This window comes from Juglans regia, chromosome 2, assembly GCF_001411555.2.
Source record: "Juglans regia cultivar Chandler chromosome 2, Walnut 2.0, whole genome shotgun sequence".
NCBI classification, from domain to species: domain Eukaryota; kingdom Viridiplantae; phylum Streptophyta; class Magnoliopsida; order Fagales; family Juglandaceae; genus Juglans; species Juglans regia.
In genome coordinates, this window is record NC_049902.1 from 24218029 (window position 1) to 24237859 (window position 19831).

Below are 19831 nucleotides of genomic sequence, written 5' to 3' on the forward strand. Positions count from 1 at the left end.
GTGTTCGGATCATTTCCCCATTCTTCTTGATAGTGGGGGTATTCATGAGGGTTAGAGATACTTCAAGTTCGAGAACATGTGGTTGAAGGCGGATGGGTTCATAGAAAGAGTTAGTTCGTGATGGGCCTCATATTAGCTCACCGGCACTCCTAGTTTTATTTTAGCCGGGAAGGTTAAAGCGTTAAAGAATTAAGAATTTGGAATTGGGAAGTTTTTGGGAACATCAATGATCAGCGGGATAAACTTTTTAAGGAATTACAGCAACTGGACGAGAAAGAGGTGGATAGGGTTCTATCAGCTGATGACAGGGCAAGAAAAATGACGGTAGTCACTGAGTTAGAAAAAATCACTTTTATGGAGGAAATCTCGTGGAGGCAAAAATCACGGGCACTTTGGTTGAAGGAAGGGGATAGGTGTACAAAGTTTTTTCACAGAGTTGCAAACTCTCATCGAAAGAATAACGCCATTAAGGTTCTTCATGGGGAGGGCAGGATTTTATTGGGTAGAGACGCTATCAAGGATCATATTGTCCATTTCTATGATAAGCTGCTGACTGAACAGTACCTTTGGAGGCCCAAGGTAGATGGGCTTGTTTTTTATTCCATTGATCACACAAGTGCGGTTTCGTTGGAGAGGACCTTTGAAGAAGATGAGGTGTTTGGTGTTCTAAAAGGTATGAATAAAGATAAAGCCCCGGGACCAGATGGCTTTCCAATGGCTTTCTTCCACGCCTGTTGGGACATTGTTAAGGAGGATCTAATGAGGGTTTTTAGTGAATTTCACTCCTTTATGAAATTCGAGAAGAGCCTTAATGTCTCTTTCATCGCTCTCATTCCCAAGAAGGTGAGGTCGGTGGAAGTAAATGATTTCCGTCCCATAAGTCTGATAAGTGGGGCTTATAAGATCATCTCTAAAGTGTTAGCGAAGCGGCTGAGTGAAGTAATGGAGAAGATCATCTCGAAGTCCCATAATGCTTTCGTGAAAGGAAGGCAAATACTAGATTCGGTACTCATTGCCAACAAATGCCTGGAGAGCAGAATTAGAACTGGCATTCCTGGTATGTTGTGTAAATTGGATATGGAAAAGGCATTTGATCATGTGAACTGAGATTTCTTGTTGTATATTCTTGGTAGGTACGGCTTCGGGGAAAGATGGTGTCAGTGGATAAAGCACTATATTACAACTGTCAAATTCTCTGTCTTGGTTAATGGCACTCCTGAAGGCTTTTTTAACAACTCTCGGGGACTGCGACAAGGGGATCCACTATCCCCATTATTATTCATCCTAGTTATGAATGTGCTGAGCAAAATGTTGGAAGGGGCGGTGGATGGGGGCTTCATTTTGGGGTTCTCGATGGGCAGTTCTACACATGGAAGATTGACAGTCTCCCATCTTTTCTTCGCCGATGATACTTTGATCTTTTGCGACCTGGATCTGAATCAAATTCGCTCTCTAAGGGCACTTCTACTTTGTTTTGAAGTTGTATCCGGCCTTAAGGTGAATCTATCTAAGTCGGAAGTAGTTCCTATTGGCTTGGTTAACAACTTAAATGAGGTAGCTGCCTTATTGGGATGCAAAGTCTCATCATTACCTATGAAGTACCTCGGACTCCCCTTGGGGGCCCCTCACAAATCTAAGGTAATGTGGGAAGGGATCATTGAGAAAATTGAAGGCAAACTGGCGGGATGGAAGAGACTTTACTTGTCTAAAGGCGGGAGAATCATTTTGATTAAGAGTACGTTATCCAACCTTCCAATGTACTTTCTTTCATTATTCCCTATTCCCGTAGGGGTGGCGAATAGACTAGAGAAGATTTTTTGTATTTTTTATGGGGAGGGCTAGAGGATGCAAAGAAATTTCATCTGATCAATTGGGATAAAGTTTGCACCCCGTTGTCTTGCGGTGGGCTGGGTTTAAGAAATTTGAGAACTTTTAACAAGGCACTTCTCGAGAAATGGCTATGGCGTTACCATCATGAGAGGGACACTCTTTGGAGGAATATTTTAGATGTTAAATATGTGAGCATCTAGGGAGGGTGGTGCTCTAAGGAAGTCAGAGGGGCATATGGAGTGGGAGTTTGGAAACTGATCCAGAATAGTTGGGATGATTTCCTAGTCAATTGCAGGTTCTTGGTGGGAAGGGGATGCAAATTAGGTTTTGGCACGATATATGGTGCGGGGATGGTTCTTTGAAAACTGCTTTCCCCTCTCTATATAGGATTGCGTCTGATCAAGGCTCATCAGTGGCTGATAATATGTGCAGAACCATCGATTCCATTCATTAGTCTGTGAGATTCACCGGAGCTATCCAGGATTGGGAGGTGGGAGCCATTACTGATTTCTACAGAATCTTATATGTGTTGAAGATTAACGCAGGAGGGGAGGATAGCTTACTCTGGTCATGCACAGGGAATAAGAAATTTTCTGCTCGTTCATACTACAAGGCCTTGGTGAACCATTCCCCTAATGCTTTCCCGTGGAAGAGCATTTGGAAGAGTAATGCTCCTCTCAAGGTTGCTTTCTTTGCTTGGTTGGCCTCCCATGGTAAAATTTTAACAATCGACAAATTAAGAAAACGTGGACTTTACATAATGGATTGGTGCTACATGTGCAAACGCAATGGTGAATCAGCGGATCACCTTCTTCTTCATTGTGAAGCAATTAAGGTATCGTGGGATATAATCTTCTTGAGGCTCGGTATCGCATGGGTCATGCCTAAGAGGTTGATAGATCTTTTGTTTTGTTGGTGAGGGATTAGGGGCAATTGCCAAATTGCTGGTGTATGGAAGATGGTACCCTTATGTTTAATGTGGTGCACGTGGAACGAAAGAAATGGTCGCTGCTTTGAGGATAAGGAACGCTCTCCGAACAGTTTTAGGGATTTCTTCTTTCATGCTTTGTTGCTTTGGGCCTATTCTATTGTATGGGATGGAACAAGCCTTAATGTTTTGTACGCTACTATCAATAGCACGTAGTTTGTAATTAGGCACTTTCCTGTATACTTCCTATATACTCGGACTTTGTCTCTTTACGTGGTTCAATAAAACTTCTTTTTACCTATCAAAAAAAAAAAAAAAGTAACCCACCCACAATTGAAATTCCTTATACAGATGGAATTCCTAACCCCTCCCCTTCACCCCACACGAACTACAAAGTATTATTGAGAAAAATGTGGAAAAATGTTCTCGCTTTTTTTTTTTTTTTTTGCTCACAGTTAAGTTAACCCAAATTTCTTCTTTACAGTTTACATGCAAATAACTACATTCTAAGCCAAACTTGAAACTAGATGGATGAGATCTACCATTCTAAGACAAAAAGAACTAAGCTAAAAAATTCAAAGCAGAAGATCTACCACTTGTTCATGGAGACACCCACGGAGATAGACGAGACACCCAAAGAGACACCAACGGAGATGGAGGAGACGCTAGAGGAGACATTGGAGGAGTCACCCACACCAAGACGACGAGGAGCACCACCTGACCCGAAGACGACGACGAGGATGACGGCAAAACAAATCTTCAGTCCAGACCCAGACGCAAACGCGATCTCCTCTTCTGAATTCTAAAATCTTATTTTCCCTCCCTCCTTCCGTCTGTTCTGAAATTTGAGGAAACAAAGCTATGATTCACACATGGGAGACCCAAAGACGACAACGACACAGAGAGCAAACGAGATTGGTAGATTCAGTTTTCTATGCGTGTGTGAAATGAAAATCCGAATCCTTCCCTTGTCTCTTTTTTTTTTTTAATATTAGCTGCTGATGTGGCAGCCAGTTCCTCGGTGGGGATGCAGGGGCGGTTGTCCCTAGCATTTTTGTTTCCAAAATCCCATAAAACATTAGGTTTCATTTGTTTTCACAACGATTTTTTTTTATCTCATCTCATCTCATTATTACAATTTTATCAAATTTTCACATAATAAAATAAATAATTCAACGTTTTCAAATATCAAAACAAAAATAATATTAAAAAATATATTCTAACAATATTTTATTCAACTTTCAATTTTTATCTCAACTCATTTGGAAAAGTAAACGATTATAAACTTTAAATGGGTCCCATTAATTCTTTTTAAACTCAAATTATCTCACTACTATTCACAAAATTTACATCTTATCTCACTCTCCAAGGTTATCCTAAAATATCTTAATTATAAACTTTGAATGAGTCCCATTAATTCTTTTTAATGGAGTCTACTCATCATGTTTCGTTTTTCTTTGCTTTGAACACAAGATTTGAAGATTTTGCAACAATTTTGATTAAGACGTAAAAGGCCGGTTTCTGGATAACATTATAGATTTAGGATCTTCTAAAAGGTCAGTTTGTGGTGTATTTTTTTTTTTTCCTTTTTTTTTTTAATGTTTGTAGTACTTCTCAAAGCAAAATGATCTTAAAAGTTCGAAGCTAAACTGAAATTAATAATTTATACGTACAGTCCACTTAATATTTATTGAAACATATATTATATAATCGACATTATATATTGAGCGATCACTGTGTTTGGATACTCCATTACTATTTAATTTATTATTATTTTCAAATTATTTAAAATCACTTCACTACTCAAACATAGTTTAAATTAAATTAAAAACAAGTCTCTCATGATATATAATTGGTCAATTAATCTACAAATTGAGTCATCATGAACGTCAATCATGACAGCATGATCATTTGGTTTAAGGTGGGTAGTAGTATTCCATCATTAGGATCATGACGAGTGTTGTTTCATAATTTTCTTTCCCTTGTAAAATGTCTTCACTTTCTTAACACAAGTACGTACAGTTTCAAATTATCAACACTTACCTGTTAATTAATAAATAATATTAGATATAGTCGTAAAATATTCTTTACACATACATACGCATTAATACATAAATATCGTATAATTTTTTTAAAAAGAGTTTTGATACTCATCATCTCTACACACCACACTATATATATATATATATATATATTTTTTAATTTTTTTTTAAATTTTATTCTTCTTAAACTTTTTAAATTTTTCTGCTTATCATCCATATATCACAAATTTGATAAGAGAAAAAAATATGATATGTGATGTGTGAGATGATGAATATGATTTTTTTTTTTTTAAAAAAAGGTCTATTATTAAAAAAATTAATTTTTTTTATATAAATTTCATATTTATTATATTTTCAAAAAAAAAAAATTATGCGAAGATTATGTACTATTGAAAATATCATTTCTTTTAATTAATTGATTCATTGATAGCTAGTGATCGGTATTAACAGTCAATGATGGTATACTGTGCGCGCACGTAATTCTCAGAATTAGAACTCTTTCAGCATTTTGCTTTCTCTGACTGCGAACGAAGCCTCCAGCTCTTTTGGTCCAAAAACATAACTGGCCTGAAGGTATTTTGTCAAGAGGTAGTCACCGTTTAGATAACGAGATAAGATAAAATAATTTTAAATAAAATTTAAAAATTAAATAAAATATTATTTTTTAATATTATTATTATTTTGAGATTTAAAAAGGTTAAATTATTTATTATATTTTGTATAGAAATTTGAAAAAATTGTAATAATGACATGAAATGAGATGAGATGAAATCATTTCTATATTCAAACATGACTTGATTTGATACTTTAGATTGTAAAGTTACTTTTATTAAAAATTAAATAGATCTAATCGATTCTATAAACTTACATCAGTTTATGAATTTATCTTTATGTAATATTGTTATGTCTACAACATATATCTTTTACAAAATACCACTAATTTGAAAGGGAATTATAGCTGTGATGGGCCAAATCGTGAGTTGAGAGGCAAGCTAATAGCTAGGCATGAGTGATTAATTCAGAGTTTGTTTGGTTTTTGTTTTTACTGATAGTTACATATGGAGTGACAATATATGACACGATCCATAAACTCAACACAAATACAACACCAAATTAGCGGGTTTGGATTTGATGTTAATGAGTTTGGATTTGATGTTAATGGGTTTGGGTTAAAATAGGTCAACCCGCTTAACACGAAATCAACCTATTTTGATCCGTTTAGATTTTATTTCAAAATTAAAATTTTATTATTGCTAAACTGTAATATTGATTTTTCTCAGTATTATAATGTTTTTATTGTTGGAATTGTAATTTTATACCTATGCTCTTATTTGTTATTGTACAGTTTGTAACATTAGTTTTATTATATGTTAAAATTTAAGAAATATTGATATATATTTTGTAAGATATTGTTGCTACTAATAAATATAGATTTTAACTTTTATATGAAATTATGTTAATCAGGTCAAATGAGTTATGTGTGTTAGTTTAACTCATTTACATGAAGAAAGTTTAAATGTATCGTGTTGTGTTAATATATTTCTAATTAATTATTAAATGAATTAAAATAGGTGACACGACACGACTCATTATCTAAATATGTTGGGTTAGAGTTTGAAAATTTGACACGTTTAGCTTAACAGATCGGATTCAAATTAACCTATATAGTTGAATATTCATAATCTAACACGACACGAACATGATCTGAAAACACGATGCCACCCCTAGTTACATGACATGCATGATCATCATTATACGATCATCATTATACCTTTAATTTATGATCATCATTGCAAATTAGCTGATATTTGATGATAGGGATCCAAAAGAATAAGTACTGCAACTCATAGCTAGCTAGCTACTTCAATTATATATATATATATATATATATATATATATATACACACAAACACTAGTGCAGGCACAACGTGCGATGTACGTTTGCCTAGTTGGATTTTTTTGATTGTCTTACAGAAATTTGTTCAGAGAAATGTTAAAAAAAGTTGACCAAGAAGATAAGTTATAAATCTGTTTTTTTTTTTTCCCATTGTCATTGTAATTTTGGGCCATATTGGACATGACCAATTGAGACAACATTGAAATTTTTGTGTTGTTGCTGTTGAGTTTGTCTGAGTTTGCTGCAAGTTGAATCATCCATTATTTTTCTAAAACTTGCAATGCCATGTTTTTTATAAATAGTAAATGCTCTTGTATATTAAATATTTAGTGAGATTAAATGATCAACAAATATATAAATAATATGCACATAGAAAAAAATTTAAAATTGAAAAATAACACAGTTTTTTTATAAGCAATTTAATTATATTATTAGAATTTTTAAGTTTAGAAATTGAAGTTGTTATTTATGGTTTATATGTTAATTGTTGTAATATATAGTTGAATTATTTTATAGAAAAAAGAAGAGATATCTTAAAGTATAATTAAGTATTTTTTGTCAAAAAAGAAAAAATAGTAAAACTGAAGAAAGTTACCTCTCCAGTATGATTTATGAAATCAATTATTGTACAACCCAATGCCTCATCTGCAAGTTCGCCAAACATAATTGCAGCTAATTTTCCCGTCCCATCATCAAGCTCAACATATGCCCGGCAACTACAAATGATGTGTGTATTGTTTTTTGTTAGCATTTGTAAAAATTACATACAAAAAAATTTTGGAATGAATTATTAAGTAGTGAAATTTGAAGAATATATATCGTGGTTGAGTAACACTTTGATATTTGCAGTGATAACAAAGAAAACTTTCATTTTGGTCATGCCCAGTTCCCTTGTTACAATTGATGCATAACATGTCAAAAAATATTTGGCGCATCTTGATGATATTTATCTTTGCCTTGATCCAGAATTTTACTTTTTATATTATATTAGAAAAAATGTTTTACACAGTAAGAATGAACAAAAATTTAAGCATGGCATTAAGAAAAGTATTTTACCTCCATTGGTTGCAAACTTTTGAGCAACGCAACAACATCACAATTTTGTATTATTTCTCGAACACCAACCGATGATAAAGATGTGGATGAGTATTTCAAAGATTTTGCAATAATACTTTCAAGCATTGAATCATTAATTGCCATCCTTAAAAATTAAAAATAAAATTTAATTTAAGATTAATCAATATTAATATAATTGTGCTATTTTTAACGCATTAATAAAAGGGAAATATAGATCTATAGCTTTTGATAGAAATATACTATTGAAGAATTGCTTAAATATGGATTACCATCTTTGTAGCGGCTCTGCCTCAGGAAGAAGATGATTGATTGTAAATACACTTGTTGGCCGCGATGAAAGAGATAATCCTGTATTATAAATACATATAATTATTAGTTAGAAAATATATGATTCCAAAGAATATTTAAAAATGTTAATTATTAAAAGTACCATTATAAAACTGAACTCTTAGCTTTGTTGTAAGTATAATTGGTTTTGTTTGAACAAAACGACCCCATATTGTTAAATATATGAGATTTAAGCTATGACATATAAAGCAAACGAATCAATAGAAAATTTTAAAAATAAAAATTGCAAAGTAATTTTAAAACACTAAAGAAAGAATTTTTTTACCTCTTATCTATAACATAGATTTCTTGAATTACAGTTGGTCCACTTGTTAATGTTATATCTCTAGATGGCTTCTTATGAATGACAATTGCTAAAAGGTCTGATTAATAAGATTTACATTATTAGTTTGTCGTTAATAAAAAATGTCAAAAGAAAAAAATAAATTACCTATTTCTACAATCGAGTCTTTATAAGGATTTAACTCTTCGAAATGAATGAGGTTGTACTTTGGCATTCCTACCTCACATTCATTCTCTGACACTTCTTCAATGATTGTTTTAGAATTTAGAATACATTGATATTCATGACCCTCAATCCTATATTTAGGATCCAATGGCTTAACATATTTGTTTGTAATATAATATGATCGAAAAATCTGCAAAGAATCATCTCGCGAATCAATATCTTTACCAAACAGTGTTGTTTGGACCCGATTTCCCTGTATCATATGAGAAAATATGAATAATTACTTTCTATGATAAAATATAATTACATAGGAGGTAATATATATATATATATATATATAATAAAAAATATAATGATTTTGTTTTTTGGTAAAAGAAAGTATAATCACAAAAATAAATAAAATACCTCTTGATTGACCAATGTCAAGTTTTGGCATTTCACTAGTGAGTGTTGCCCAGTTTGTTTGGGGAATTTTTCAGCCACAAGCATTCTTATTTTTCAGTTCCTTGTAGGTGGAAAAATATCTTTAATTGATGTATAAATGGTCCGCATGTTGAAAATTGACAACCTAGAAACAAATTAAATGTATAAGTATAGAATATAAGATATACATTTAATTAAAATGCAGACTAAAAAGGAATGGAAAAAGAATTGTTTTTGTTTGATTAAAAAAAAAGTATAATGAATATCTAATTTGTTAGTAGTGGTTAAAAATGAATTTTAGAATTTTATTTTATTACCTGTATAATATCAATCAGAAGATGCAAATGTTAATAATTCTGTATACACAATATTTTTTGTGCAATTGTTTTCCAAATCTTTAGTTGAGATTGGCCATATTAAAATCTTGATTGCAGAAATAGTCTTAACTCTTCATAAAGCCACATATAACTGTCCATGCGAAAAAAGGGGATGAGGTAAATATATTCCAACAAAATCCAATGTTTGTCATTGTGATTTGTTTATACTCATTGCAAAACTTAATTTAATAGGGAATTGAGTTCGCTTGAATGGAAAACCACTATTTTCATAAGGATTTGGTAAAAATGAAATTTTTGGAATAAAAACATTTTCCCACTGTGATGACCAACTACAATTTCTGCATAAATGACGTTACGATCAAAATTGCGATAGATAAGTCATGTTCCATTGCATAATCATTCTAAAGGGTTAATATTCCTAAGCAACATGATTGGAAAATTTTGTCATGATGAGGAAGTTCATTTGGTGTTAGAGTATTTAAGAAATCTTCCATAACTGCCTGTTCAGATGCATCAATCGATTCATCAAAGCTGTAATATCATTTTAGCTCCCCAGGAAATTTCTGAATTAACAAAGTGTTTATTTCATCAATATAACTATTCTTTGGTGTCAAAATAGCTCGATTCATCATGGTTGAAATATTTAATGAATAATCACAAATATCATAAAAAACAGCATCCACCAAATGATCCAAAAAAGTGACATCATTTTCATATGGGATTAACATGGCTGCAGGGATTTTGACATGTTCATCAATTGTGATTGGTGGCATCTCATTGCCTAATTTCAATATGTATTTTAAAAAGTTTGGATCTAATCTTGCACGCATATTTTCAGTCAAATGAAACTTTGTTAATGTTGGCTATAGGTAGGAAGAAACTAAACTAGCATCAATTTGTTGTTGTTTTGTGCCTTTTTGAACCACAGATAGAATTTGGCAAAAATCTCCACCAAACACAACAACCTTTCCACCAAAAGATAGTTCTGAATCATTAATGTCTTTCAATATTTTATTCAATACTTCTATGACTTCTTTTATTGACAAATGAGCTTCATCCCATATAACTAACTTTGCTCTTTATAGAAGTCTTGCAAGCTCAATTTGTTTACTAATACCATATATGACATTTTTGTTAACATCTAACGATGTTTTAAACTGTGAATGTGCAGTTCGAGTTCCAGGTAAAATTGATGCAGCAACACTAGATGAAGCAGATGCAAGAGCTACTAATTATTTTGATCTTACTATCGCAAGGAGTGCCTTATATAAGAATGTTTTCCCTGTTCCATCAGTTCTATCAATAAAGAATGCAACGATTTCTTTTGACAACTTTTTCCAAAACAGAATTGTAAACATTCTGTTGTTCACTATTAAATAGTGTCGATGCAAAAATATTTTCTTCCGGGATTGGAACAGCCAATTCATCATCAATTTTTCTAGACAAAAATCCATCTTTATCAAAATGAATGTTTTGGTCAACAAGATGGAACGAATTAATGTCTTTACCCATTGATTCGAGTATTGTGAAAATGGAGCGCAAAACTTCTGTTCTAACATTCAATGAAGAATGTTCGATTAATTGAAAATCAGCTGACATATCTTGTTCAAAACGTTTCCAAAGATCTCTTGGATTTGTGGGATTACAATAAATCAAAATTGTCGCGAACAGTCTTCTCAAATTAAAGGGCATATGATAGAGAGAGGCTTCATATAAGTATTCTTCTAAACTATTATCTCTTTGTAACAAATCATGCATAGTAGTTGCTTCACGAAATGTAAGGGCCAAAACACCATTTATTATTTTCAGATCATCAAATGATAAAGGACCTTTTATGTGATTTAGTAATATTCGCAGATAATACATTTCTCATTCAAAAGGATTTGTTGTAACAATTCAACCTATAACAATTTGTTTCTTTCTAGCAGTCCACATTTTGTACTGTTGGCTCCAAACGTAGAACTCCAGGAATTCATTATACAACAATTTTCTAGCATTCACATCGACTTGATTTGTTGCAAAAAATTCTGTTAATATTGATTTTGCAGAAAGGTCGGAGTTCACCACATTGGTTAAGTTTACATGTACTCGAAAAGCCATTTGGTATTGATTTTCAAGATATAAATGCAAGCTATAAACTACTGGATATACCTCATTGACAATAAATCTAGATATTCTCTACATAGCCTCTGGTGGAACAATCCATCGAGCTAATTGAAATCGTTCGATTTCATCAACTTGTTGATTCAATTGTTCAGAAACCAAGTTGAAAGCAACATTGTCATGACTTTTGTAAATATATTTATAAAGATACTTAACTGCTTTTATTGTAGAACATATTTCGACGTTAATATGACAATCGAACATCACAAGCAAATAAGGATTATATGAAACTCCCAACGATTATCCAAATCATGACCTCTAATTCTAATTGTTGTTCCATTGTTAGAGCGTCTATATATTGGGAAGCAATAATTTCCAACAACTTTGTTCGGCACAAACTATTTTGGGTAATTACTTTTGCAACAACTATTTTTTTTCATGCATACATTTGTTGAATTTAGAATTCCGCAAGGTCCATGCATCATATGTTTAACAACAGGTGTATGTAGATGCAAATTCTTGTCTTTATTGGGCAATTCAGCAGAGACAATCTAATCAAAAGATTCTAGTGCATATAACTTTCAATCTTGACGTAATATAATAAAAAAAATGCGCATGTGGAAGTCCTCTTTTTTGGTATTCAATAACATATACATATGCTGAAACTTTTCCAAATATCTCTCGTTTGAATAGCTTATACTTTCGCTCCTCTAATTTTACTCTAAAGATTCGATCAATTAAATCAGGCCGATTTTGAGTTTTCTCATACGGTTGCAATTTATTTGAAATCTCTTTCCAGTTTGGGTTGCAAGTGATTGTTAAAAAAATATCTGGTTTACCGTACCATTGAACTAAAGTCATCTCTTCCATATATCTTTTTTGAATGTCCCTCGGACCCCCAATAAAAGATGAAGGCAGAATCACACGCTTACCAGTTCTAGAAGCATTTGTCTCCCCAAGATTGACGTTATCAATAATGCCTTGATATAGTTAAGATCGAATGCGTTGTTGATTGCAACAAAAATAATCTAACTTTGATGTTTCAATCTTAACATATATATCAACAACAAATTATTGAAAAAGCTGACCAGATAATAGGAGGATAAATTTGATATTTTCTCTTATTTGTAACTTGTAAAAATAATATTTACGACACGAAACAATTGGATTTTTTTTTTCCTTAACACTACAAAAAAATGATAAATAATTTAGAAAATTACATACCTAATATGTAAATGGTGGGTTATTATATAAAAACTTTAGAGTAAAAAATTTAACCTTATTGTTCTCTTGTAAGTAATTCTTTTGCAGATGTTGATTGATGAGGATCAATTGATCGGACTGTGCAATTATCAGCAGATACATATATAGCTCTTTTGTTAATTCTTTATATACCTTGGTACCATCCAACATCACCAAAGGGGAGTAACAATGGATATTGAAGCGGATCATAAGATGCGAAATAATACTAAACAATATGACTCCCACCAACATGGTTAAATACAAAAATGTCATGAGGTGTTAACTGTTTTACATCATCATTTTCAACCCAAATTGTTGCAACTTCTGATGATGTTGGGGTATTAAATACCCGTTGATCTAATCCAGAATCTGATCTTATACGATTTTTTTGATATTCTAAATTTGGTAGGTCACCAATCGATCGAAAAAATATAGAATATAGATTTACACGAAGAATTTCCATGAACTATGCAATAATTGATAAATTCATTCTAACTGAATCAAGAATGCAATTTTTAAATTCATGTTCAGTATCATAGAAATATAGCTGCAAATTAGAAGGTCGACCATTTGAAGGAACCAAATCAGAAAGATAGTGATAGATGTGACCTTAAGCTCGAAATGTATAAATTCTATTATTTCTTTGGCACAAATTTCTGTCAAATTTAACTCCAAATGATGTAACAGTAAATTTGTTGTTGTACATTCAAACGTATGTCCAGAATTGTACAGATTTAGGAGTGTTTGAAACAAACAAACTATAAAGTTGATCAGAAAGAAATTGACCAATTCGCACGACAAAAACTGTTTGTTTCATGGAAGAATCTCTTTGCTTTACAATGCTTACAATGTGGCACATTCAGTAAATAATTAGCTTAAAACGGAACATTTTGTAATATTTGTATATGCATAGCAATACGGTAACGCGATGCACCTATTAAATTGGGGTAAAATCAAGACAATGGAATAAACCTGATTAAAATCAGTTGAATGATTTCCTTAGGTTGTTCATAAATGTCTACTGTTTTTGTCAGTGCATTTGCTATTTTTGTTTCAACAAATCTATAGAGTAATTCAAACTGGTAGAAGAATCCAATAAAATATTTAATTAGGTAGATCCTTCTAAATCAGCCCCAAGGACATCAACATCTAGAGGGATACTTGCCTCTTGTGAGGAGGTCATTCCAACAATGTCAACATTTCCATGGGAAATTCGGTATCTTTTTCATTTAGATTGTTGAACATTATAGTTTTGACCATCGCTAATAGATTGAAGATGATCATCTAATGTACCATCAATTGGTAAAATCATTTGATTAACATCAGATGGCATTGAATCTTTTAGCTTGATCACATTTCTTTTAGTAGCCTTTCTTTGAACATATCTTTCTCTAGCTCTTTATCGAAATTCAGTTATTTTCTCTTCTGAAAAATCTTTATACTATATTTTTTTCTTAATTGTTTTTGAGAAGCTTCAAAAACATGTTTCTAAAATTTAAGTTTAAGGGAAATTTTTTTCAATTTTTTGCTATAATAAATATTTTATAATTAATTAACAAAATCTTACCATTCATTATATTAGCAGAGCAAACCACAGGCTGGAAAATTGCAAATTGTAATAAAACCAGAAGCAATCGAACTAGTGATCACGATTTAATGTAAAATCCTCAACGAACAATGCATTTTAGATTCTCTAAAATGTTTACCGATTCCAACACTGAACATTGCATAATAAATATGTCTAAGTATATAAAACTTGAACCAATATTATTTCAAAACATAGAAATAATTGGCAAATAAATATATAGATTTAAAAATGCATGGAACACAAGAAACAATTTGTAATAGATAGCACAAAAAAATACTTACAGTTTTTTTCTCAAAAGGAAACAATATTTGGTTGAATTCAGATCTTCTGATTGAGAAAATAATCCATATTTTTCAAAACAAAAATTATGTTATTTTTTGGCGAGAATATTTTCTTTACAATTTATAAAGTAAAAAATACTTTTTAAGTTACATTTATTTTGAATGCAAACAATACAAAAATTATTTATAAAAAATAATAAAGAATTAATAAAATAAAAGTTTAAAATCTATTTTCGAATTAATTTAAAACACCAAGAACATTCATTTGTTTTTGAAATATCAAATTCAAAACACAAAAATATTTCTCTGTTATTGAAAAAAAAGATATGAAAAATTAATAAAAAGATAACTAAGAGTTTTTTTGCATTATTACAAAAAGAAGCTTTTAATTTCTATAAATTAATCTTAAAAAAGGGAATTTTGTTTTTGAATGTTTGTAAACTTACTATTATAATAAATAGACCATATTCTTAAGAATAATGCAATAATAATTTAAATCTATAAAATTAGTTTTTTATGAAAGACAAATTGTCTGATAATACAAGAAAATTAAAATTAAAAATAATTAAGAATAAAATTGACCATGTTTTTTTTTAAATGGATTTTTGAAAAATTCTCTTGGATGGTTAAATTAGTACTGTTAAAAATAACAGTAAATAATAACAGTATATTGCGTTAAACAAATGGTTACAATTTTCAATATATATTGAGTTTAGATTTGTTTCAATTTTTAATTCTGATCAACGCATTTCTTCTAATAAATTAATTTCGTAGTTATAACATCAATAAATTGTGTTAAAAAACTATACAAACCTTAATTAAATATTATATATTTAAATTGGTCACAACTTTTAATTTTTTTAATTTTAATATACTGGTAAATCCTCTTTGGAAAAAAATTAATAAGCCAGACAAAATTAAGCCATTTGCTTCTACAAATATTCACCATCAAACAACTCGACATAAAAAACTCTTGAATCTAAAGCTACATATTCGAACTTGATAAATTCGACTTTGAATGGAAATCAATCTCTTATTAAAGCATCATTTTGAAAATTACAGATTTACACAGTAATTTTTACATCAAAACTTCATGCCAATACCATTTTCAAGATTGAACTTTTTTTTTAAATTTTCGACAAAATTTTGTTCATGAAGAAAATTTCGCTTAAAAAAATACCAACATGTTTTTTTAGTTATTAAACTGTTGAGTTGTTTTGCCTCGATAATAGTAGATAAATTGTTAAGATTGGTGGTAACTAAAGTTGTAAAATTTAAACCCACGATAAAAGACAATAATTACATAGTAATTTCATAATTCGTCTTTCAAATAAATTTGGTTGAGAGAACAAAATGTTAGAATACGATTTCTATACAATACTTTATAACTATTGTCCTTAATTTTGTCACATAAAAAAAAATGAATATTTGATGCTAGCACTAATTTCAAAACCCAAAATCAGACAAGAGGTTATAGAAAAATGTATAAGTAAACAAAAATGTTCAGGAAAATGCAAACAATTTACACAAGTTCTTTGTAAATAAGGTGAAAGATGATCTATACAAAATAATTTTAAGGGTTACTTTTTCATAGCTAAAAAACTATTTTTCAAAAAAAAAAAAAAAATTGTTAATATTTGGAATAGGTAGTTTAAAAAACATAACTAAAACTTACATAAACGAGGAGGCAAATCTTATTGGCATTTACATTTTAAATTTTGACAAAAGTTTGCTTTAGTACCAATTTTTCATTCTAGTGTATCATTAACCATACTTTTCTAGCAACTGTTGTGAGGAGTTTACTTGAATAAATTTTTATCTTTGTTATATATATAAATATAACTTGGGAGTAATTTGTTGATTCGAAACAGAAATGAATAAAAAAATATTCCGTAAAAAATCAAAATTTTAATCAAAACTCAAAAAAGTTAAATATTTAATATTTTTTTTATTTTTTATAAGCTTTATACTGTTGACTATTTAGCAATACAAATGAAAATAAGAAAAATAAAACCATCTGGCACATTAGGATGTAAAAAAGGAAAATTATTGAAAAATAAATATATAACTAATTTACAAATGCATTGAACAAAAAAAGCAATTGCTCCATTGCAACAAAAATCATTATAATTGCTAAAAATCATTATAAATGCATAATAGAAAACACTGAGAACATTCATCCATTTCAAGAAAATGAACCTCTAAATGAAAATCGTTTGACTATGTTTTGTCAAACATTTAAACAGTAAAAAAAAAATCATTTGGTGATATAAGCCAAGCGTCGAAATTTGACTTCACAAGTGAATCTCTAAATGAATTTTATTTGGCATATTCTTGCAATGGAGGAACATCCTAAATGTTTTAAGCTCTTCCATTATAATGAAAGCTTCTTACAGATAATAAAATAGATATTTCTTCTATTTACAAATCTGCTTAATAAAAACATTACCAAGGATATTTTTTACACATTGATAACATATTAATTGGAAACATCCTAAACTTCTAAACACTTGCAGCCGGGTTTTCTTCCATGCAAGCCAATCCTTTATACAAAAATACCAGATAACCAATCTCTCTTCTAGCTTAAGAGTTGGATTGTTTATGCATTTTACCAGCACATCATAAATTAGTATCACAACTTAAAGCATTAACTAACTGAAAGATTAGTAAAATTACAATTATATCACTGAGGCATAGATAATAATGTCTAAAACTGTATTTACCTATCCAAATACGTAGGAAATCAACAACAGGAAAACAAAATAGGCAAAAGCTTGAAAATTGGAAGTCACTATTTTCACGCTTTTTTTGAATGTTTGAATAAGTATAAAAAAATTTAAGATATGACTTCTACACATAATATAGATGTAACCAAAAAAAAGAAAAAAAAGCCTACCAACTTAATTTCTTATATTATGTGGAAATCTCTCATTGAACCCAACATCCTTGGACATAAATGATTTTTTTGACATTATTTATTTCTAGCCACAGTTAAGTAATCATAATTTTTATAAACAATTTAGTCAAAACCTTAAATCATAACCTTGTCTTTTCATATAAGTTTAATGAAAAAGCACACAAAGGCATGGAAAGTTCTGACTGGATATTAGCAAGTTAAAGCTACAAAAGTAAAGAAATTTACGCATGTAAGGTATTCTTTTATAACCATTGATAATAAAATGTTATAAAACAAAGACAAACTATATAATGTGTTAATACATATTTGTAACATATAACGATAGATAGAAAATTAAAAAAAAAATAATATAAAAGATTTTAATATTTTAATAGTATTTCAGAATGAAGCAATATTTTGTTCTGAACAAACAAATCTAACAACAAACAATGTTGAGAACAATGAGTATAAAAAAATAAAAACCCCAACATTCAGCCAAGTAAAACTTCCAACCATGTTAGACAAAAATAAGAACTTAAATTTAGAATACCAGGAAATAAAACTTAAATATATACAAACACATAAATCATTTCAAAATTAAATCAGAAACTAAAAAATAAAATATATAAAAAAATAGGAATAACTCCAATATATACATTTAAAATTAAAACATAATGTCTACCATAAGATCTCAAATATATTCAAACCAAAACATCTACATCAAAAACAATAACCTCAACATAACAACAACATCTAATCTGTTTAAATATCAAACCAAAATTAGGTTCAATTCATAGAAATATCTAATATAACACAAACAAACCTTAAACGAACAGACCACGAAAACAGTACTTCCAGCTTGCCTGTAGCAAAGATAAATAAATTAGAGCAATCAAAAGCAGATAAGAAAGGAAGGAAATTTCAGAACCAAACTAGCACGAACCAAACAAAACAACACCAAGATGCCAAACAACAAAGATGTATAGAAACATCCACGAAGATCTTCAACCATAAAAAAGATAAGAAGTGTTCAAATAAGTTGCAAAACTTCATTTTTCAAAATTGTAAATATTTAGAAATGAACTTTGAACAATAGAGAAATAACAGAAAAAAAATTAAGGAACTTTAATAACAGAAGGTACAAACACACAACACAAATAACCATTGGTCTCAGAAAAAAGCAACATAAAAAAAGAACACAGATAAACCATGGTCTTAGATATAATTAATGAAATGTAAAAAAAAAAAAATACCTGAATAAAACTCGTTTATTAAAATTGCAAGTATTTATAAATGAACTCTACACAACAAATAGTTGACAAAAAAATGGAGGTATATTTAACAACCGAAGGTACCACCAAAATGTACCATAATAATACCACGGAAAAAATACATCAATAACACTGAAAGGCAACCCAGATGCCATTTCATATATTGTTTTTCAGGAAAATGAAGTGCATCACCGACCTCAGGATCAAAGTGAAAATAACTAAAAATCTAAACTTTAAAACAAGACCAAAAAAAAAAAAAAACACATAAAACACACTAAAAGACCCAAATAAGCCAAACAAGAAAAATCAAACTGCAAACATCGACAGCAAAGAAAGAGAAGTAAACACCTAGAATTATATGCAGAGAACAAAACAGAAGAAGAAGACGAAAACCTAGAGAAACCAACAGAGAAGACAAAAAATGATGGACAGATAGAATGAAACGCAACCCACAACCAACCTAAATATTTAATCCAAGTGAAAAGACAAATAGAACCCCTAATGCACATAAACAAACCGTAATAAATCTAATGGCAAAAAAGATAGAACAAAATGCATAGAAAGATAAAACGGAGGGGGGAAATTACTGTTGCAACACTGTAGTTTAGAACTCAAAGTCCAATCTTCATTTTTTAATACAAAATACTCAACCATAGATTGTTAGAAAACAACGAGAGGGAATAGAAGAGCGAAGTAGTGTATGATAAAGGATATATCGCGATTTATATAATTGTGGACATAAAGTAGGGATCCCGGAAGGAATGACGTACAAAAAGAAAAGTAATAAAACAAGAAAAGACTTTTTCACAGAAAATATAAATCAGATCACCTTTTCCCATTCCCAAAACACTGACGACACAAAAACCCAAATACTCAACCCATCCTCTCAAGCTAACAAACAATTCAGACGGTTGAAATTTCTAGAAAATGACAAAAAAAATATTTCAGAAGCTGCCCCGTAGGAACTAAAATCTCAGAAACTGAATGTCCCCTACATATAAAAATGAAACGAGAATGCACAAGCAAACGAAAAAAGAATAGTGGAACCAACAAAACAAAATGAACTAAGAAACTAAGAAGCTGTCAAATCGAATATAAAAAGAAAACAAATCTTGAAAA